Source organism: Somniosus microcephalus, chromosome 13 (genome assembly GCF_052327205.1).
Source record: "Somniosus microcephalus isolate GS21.2 chromosome 13, FLI_Smic_1.0, whole genome shotgun sequence".
Classification (NCBI taxonomy): Eukaryota; Metazoa; Chordata; class Chondrichthyes; order Squaliformes; family Somniosidae; genus Somniosus; species Somniosus microcephalus.
Window position 1 is genome coordinate 102286688 of NC_140999.1, and position 6525 is coordinate 102293212.

At 41.6% G+C, this 6525-nt stretch overlaps 1 long non-coding RNA gene across 1 annotated transcript; it reads left to right on the forward strand.

Annotated features, from left to right (window-relative positions):
• The first annotated feature begins 203 nt into the window (after positions 1-203).
• On the forward strand, positions 204-6176 carry LOC147108502 (uncharacterized). The gene is made up of 2 exons (XR_015080603.1): positions 204-650; positions 5593-6176. It is a non-coding gene; the product is annotated as an uncharacterized LOC147108502 (long non-coding RNA).
• The last annotated feature ends 349 nt before the right edge of the window (positions 6177-6525 follow it).

Genomic DNA, 6525 nt, shown 5'->3' on the forward strand with positions numbered 1-6525 from the left:
TAAGTATTAACTTCTCAACTTGAGATTTGCTGATGTTAATCGGTTACTGTACATTGAAAGGTTTATTTCTGCTTTTAACCTCTAACTGGGAGATTATTCTCCTTGATTCAAGGACACAGTGTTGTTAAACATTCTTCAATTGTTCATACTTTACAGTTGATTGTTTTCACTTCAGAAGCATGGTATTTTTCCAGCGCTGAAAGTAAAACTACTCAAATGAGTAGAAAATGGTTTATTCCATGGTTCAAAGTGCAATCGCATTGAGTTTAAGCAGACTTTGCTAAGTGGCAGAAAAAGTCTTTTAAGTGCATTTACTGAATTTTAGTGAGTAAAAAAGTGAATTATTTGAAGTAAGTTAAAAAAAATTTTTTTTTTTTTTTTTAAAGAGTAAATTAAGCTGTTGGGGAGTTCAAACCAGAAGTAGAATCCAGGTATAAAAAGGGGCGGGCTTAGTGCGGTCGCATTGAGTGTAAGTAGAGTTTGGTAAGTGGCAGAGTTCGGGCAAGTGGGAAGTGAGGGGTTGCTTGTTGCTCTGTTTTGCTTCCATCTCTCAGGCTAATCCAACACTGCGGACGTGGAACAGTGAGACAACTCAACCGGATAGGTCTCCCAGACAGCTTCCATGAGGGAGGTTGGTGATCAACTGGTTGGTAGGTTCTCTTCCTTCTCTTCTATACCTTTAAGTTGGCAAGTCCTATTAAATAATGGTGTAATATTATCATCTATATCGGGGCAGAGGGTCTTCATAACTAATAATAAGAAATTTAATTAATTACACAGATATGGGTGAACAGGTGATGTGTCACTGTTGCGAAATGTGGGAGCTGGTGGACCCCATTGAGGCTCATGGTGATTACATTTGCGATGTGTTTGCTGCTAGAGGAACTCAAGCTCCATGTTAAAGAGCTTGAGACCGAGCTTCAGACACTGCGACACATCAGGGAGGGGGAGAAGTTCCTGGACTCTTTATGTTTCAGGAGGTGGTCACACCTATGAAATTAATTACTGCAGATGTAGTCCGTGGTCAGGGACAGGACGGTGTGACTACGAGTGAGGAAGGTACAGGGATCCAGGATGTAGTGTTGAAGGAGCCGCAGCCCTTGCTCTTGTCAAGCAGGATTGAGGTTCTTACTCCCTGTGAGGGCAGGAGCGGGGACTGCAGGGAGGATGAGCAACCTGGCCACAGCACCGTGGTGCAGGGGACCATTCAAGTGGAGGGAGTAAAAAGAAATGTTGTAGTGGTAGGGGATAGTATCATTAGGGGGATAGATAGGGTTCTCTGCAGTCAAGAGTGGGAGTCCCGAAGGCTGTGTTGCCTGCCCGGTGCCAGGGTTAAGGACATCTCTTCTGGGCTGGAAAGAAACTTGGAGTGGGAGGGGGAGGATCCAGTTGTCGTGGTCCATGTTGGTACAAACGACATAGATAGGACAAGGAAGAAGGTTCTGTTAAAGGAGTATGAGCAGCTAGGGGTCAACTTAAAAAACAGAACCTCAAGGGTAATAATCTCTGGGTTATTACCTGAGCCACGAGCGAATTTGGCAAGGATAAATAAAACTAAAGAGTTAAATGCGTGGCTCAAAGACTGGTGTGGGAGAAATGGGTTTTGCTTCTTGGGACACTGGCACAGTACTGGGACAGGAGGGAGCTGTTCCGTTGGGACGGACTCCACTTGGCCAGTGCTGGGACTAGAGTCCTGGCGAATCATATAACTAGGGCTGTAGAGAGGGCTTTAAACTAATTAGTGGGGGGGTAGGTTTCTAGAGAGCAAATAACAGAAATGACAACGGAGAAGGTCATAGACTTAGGTAGCAGTGGGGAAATTAAAAAACAGAATGTGTCAGGAAGGGGCAGAAGGTATGGAGTAAAAGGTAAAGTAGTAAAAGGGGAAAAACCAGGAACTAAGTGTCACAAAACATATTTGAAAGTTCTTTATCTGAATGCACGTAGCATTCGTAACAAAATGAATGAGTTAACGGCACAAATAACTACATATGGGTATGATCTTGTGGCCATTACAGAAACATGGCTGCAGGGTGACCATGACTGGGAATTAAACATACCAGGTTATTTAACAATCAGGAAGGACAGGCAGGAAGGGAGGGGAGGTGGGGTGGCTATGTTAGTAAAGGAAGGAATCACTATAATACAGAGAAATGATATTGGGTCAAAGGAGCAGGATAGTGAAACAGTTTGGGTAGAGATAAGGAATAATAAGGGGAAAAAAACAATAGTGGGCGTAGTCTATAGGCCTCCGAACAGTTGCAACTCTGTTGGACGGAGTATTAATCAGGAAATAGTTGAGGCTTGTAATAAGGGAACAGCTAGAATTATGGGGGATTTTAACTATCATATTAACTGGACAAATCAAACTGGGCAGAGCAGCCTTGAGGATGAGTTCATTGAGTGTATTAGGGATGGATTTCTTGAGCAGTATGTAACTGAACCGACCAGGGGGCAAGCAACCTTAGATTTGGTCCTGTGTAATGAGAGAGGATTAATTAAAAATGTCCTAGTAAAGGATCCCCTTGGAATGAGTGACCATAACATGGTTGAATTCCATATTCAAGTAGAGGGTGAGAAGGTTGGATCTCAAACAAGCGTGCTGAGCTTGAATAAAGGAGACTATGAAGGTATGAGAGCGGAATTGATTAGAGTGGACTAGGAAAATAGATTAAAGGGTAAGACGGTACATGATCAGTGGTGTACATTTAAGAGTTATTTTACAACTTCCAAAAAATATATATTCCACTGAGGAAAAAAGGGTGTAAAAGAAAAGATAGCCATCCGTGGCTAAGTAAAGTAATTAAGGATAGTATCCGACTAAAAACAAGGGCATATAAGGTAGCCAAATCTAGTGGGAAGATAGAAGATTGGGAAGTCTTTAAAAGAGAGCAAAAAATAACTAAAAGATTGATGAAGAAAGGGAAGATAGATTATGAAAGTAAATTAGCAAAAAATATAAAAACGGATAGCAAAAGTTTCTATAGTTATATAAAAAGAAAAGGTGGCTAAAGTAAATGTTGGTCCCGTAGAGGATGAGACTGGGAAATTAATGGTGGGAAACATGGAGATGGCAATAACGCTGAACAAATATTTTGTATCAGTCTTTACGGTAGAGGACACTAAGAATATCCCAAAGCTGGACAAACAGGGGGCTCTAGGGGGAGAGGAGCTAAATACGATTAAAATCACTAAGGAAGTGGTACTTGGTAAAATAATGGGACTTAAGCTGGATAAATCTCCTGGACCTGATGGCTTACATCCTAGGGTCTTGAGGGAAGTGGCGGTAGGGATTGTGGATGCATTGGTAATAATTTTCCAAACCTCCCTGGACTCAGCAAAGATCCCGGCAGATTGGAAAACTGCTAATGTAACACCCTTATTTAAAAAGGGCAGTAGACGGAAGGCTGGAAACTATAGACCTGTTAGCCTAACATCTGTGGTTGGTAAAATGTTAAGAGTCCATTATTAAGGAGACAGTAACGGGACATTTGGATAAACATAATTTAATAGGACAAACTCAGCATGGTTTTATGAAGGGGAAGTCATGTTTGACAAATTTGCTGGAGTTCTTTGAGGAAGTAACATACAGGGTGGATAAAGGAGAACCAGTGGACGTAGTGTATTTAGACTTCCAAAAGGCATTTGACAAGGTGCCACACAAAAGATTATTGCTCAAGATAAAAAATCACAGGATTGGGGGTAATATTCTGGCGTGGGTGGAGAATTGGCTCTCTAACAGAAAGCAGAGAGTTGGGATAAATGGTTCATTCTCAGACTGGCAATCAATAACTAGTGGTGTTCCGCAGGGGTCAGTGCTGGGTCCCCAACTCTTTACAATCTATATTAACGATTTGGAGGAGGGGACCGAGTGTAACATATCAAAGTTTGCAGATGATACAAAGATGGGAGGGAAAGTAGTGAGTGAGGAGTACATAAAAAACCTGCAAGGGGACATAGACAGGCTAGGTAAGTGGGCAGAGATTTGGCAGATGGAATACAACACTGGAAAGTGTGAGGTTATGCACTTTGGCAGGAAAAATCATAGAGCAAGTTATTATCTTAATGGCAAGAAACTGGAAAGTACTGTAGTACAAAGGGATCTGGGGGTCCTGGTGCACGAAACTCAAAAAGTTAGTATGCAGGTGCAGCAAGTGATCAAGAAGGCCAATGGAATGTTGGCTTTTATTGCTAGGGGGACAGAATATAAAAACAGGGAGGTATTGCTGCAGTTATACAAGGTATTGGTGAGACCGCACCTGGAATACTGCATACAGTTTTGGTGCCCATACTTAAGAAAAGACATACTTGCTCTCGAGTCAGTACAAAGAAGGTTCACTCGATTAATCCCAGGGATGAGGGGGTGGTCATATGAGGAGAGGTTGAGTAGATTGGGACTCTACTCACTGGAGTTCAGAAGAATGAGAGGCGATCTTATTGAAACATATAAGATTGTGAAGGGGCTTGATCGGGTGGATGCGGTGAGGATGTTCCCAATGATGGGTGAAACTAGAACTAGGGGGCATAATCTTAAAATAAGGGGCTGCTCTTTCAAAACTGAGATGAGGAGAAACTTCTTCACTCAGAGGGTGGTAGGTTTGTGGAATTTGCTGCCCCAGAAAGCTGTGGAAGCTACATCATTAAATAAATTTAAAACAGAAATAGATAGTTTCCTAGAAGTAAAGGGAATTAAGGGTTACGGGGAGCGGGCAGGAAATTGGACATGAGTCTAGGTTCGGAATGGTCATGGCCCTGTGGGTAGTGGAGCGGGCCCAGGGGCCGTGTAGCCTGGTTCTGTTCCTACTTCTTGTGTTCTAATTCTGTGTTAGATTTCAGGAGATGGTTTTATTCCTGTTCCTGGCTGGGGTGGAGATCGCCTTTACAGAAGGTAAGTACTGTAGAAAATATAGGGACAGAGTGATCTCCTGGAAGAGTTTCGATCGCCTAGATGGGTCGGAGAGGAATTTCCCAGATTTTTTCTCCCAAATTGGCCATTGGGTTTTTTAATCTGGTTTTTCACCTCTCCCGGGAGATCACATGGGTTCGGGTGGGATGGAGAGTGATAGTAGATTTGAGGTTAGGATCAGATCAGCCATGATCTTATTGAATGGTGGAGCAGGCTCGAGGGGCCGATTGGCCTGCTCCTGCTCCTATTTCTTATGTTCTTATGTAAGTCTGAACTTTCTGGGTGCCCGGACAGAAGCAAATCTCACTCTTGGGAGTTATCCTATTTAACATCTCATGTAATACTATCGTGCTCAGTAAAGAGGCAGAAAGTAGCTGCAGCACTGATGAGATCAAACTGTAAAAGCAAGTCTTTAACCACTTATCACTGAAAATAATTAAATAATGGAAGGTATGAATAAAGATTACCAATTTACTTCGTTTCAACTAGAATGGTATATACTGGTACTTTAGTAGATAACCTTTTTTTTTAAATGAGAAAAGTTAACACAAATAGAATACCACGCCACCAATACTAAACTTAACACACTTTATTGCAACAGTTTTATTGAAAATGTCCAAATTATCACTAACAAAAAAGTTAAGTTTTATTTTCCTCACCAGTTCTCTCCCTTTTTCCCCCTGAAGGTAATAACCTTGGAGTGTCTGGTTCCTCCTGGGCTGCCCTCTAGGACTACCCCAAATGACCATTCTTCATATGTGAGCCTCGACAGCATGCTGTTGGAGAGACAATAACAACCAAGCCCAATCTTGCCCTCGCCCAACATCAGTACAACTGCACTTTCCAGCAGGAGTCATTGGATAGCGATCAAGAGCAGGAACTCCAGCTGATTCTTTCTTAAATAAGTATATGTGAATTGTAAACTGAAGGGCTGGTTGAGCAAATTAGGTTCTAAACCTGAAACTGTTCTTAAATCTATATTAAAGATCTTTGTATCCATGTACTTTCCATCCACAAATGCTACAACTTGTTACACTTTGCCAACTTCCTACGTAAGCATTTATAAAAGGGAATATCTTAAAGATTTCACCATTGAACTTCATTGATGAACCAACCAAATCACTCAAAATGCTTTTTGAAAAACAATTCTTGCCTTTTTTCCTTACTGACTGAACTTTCCAACATATATCACAAGACAAGAATGTGATTAAACTTAACCACTGAATTTTCTTTTGCATTTAGTATCTTCATTAAAGTTTTGAGAACAAGGCCTCAGTCTCTTTCAATATCCTTGGCTTAGAATGGATATTTTTGCCCAGAATGGTGACTCTGAACTGAAGGCAGATCCTGACATCTAAACTGCAGTGCACAACTTCCCAAGATGCACAAGTTGCATTTAAGCTAGTCAAATAATAGAATACTTCTCTCTCAATCTCTAATAAAATGTTTTTGGTTGTTTTCAAAGAAAAGCTAGTGGTCAAATTTCAGAGAGATTCTGTCTGCGTGTGAGAGCTAAAAACGTGGCAGGCAGTACAGATTACACAGCTGCTGCAGCTTTTGATGTGTAAGTACTCTCGAATCTCAGAGCTGAGGGAGAGACACGTTCTCTCACTCCTCAA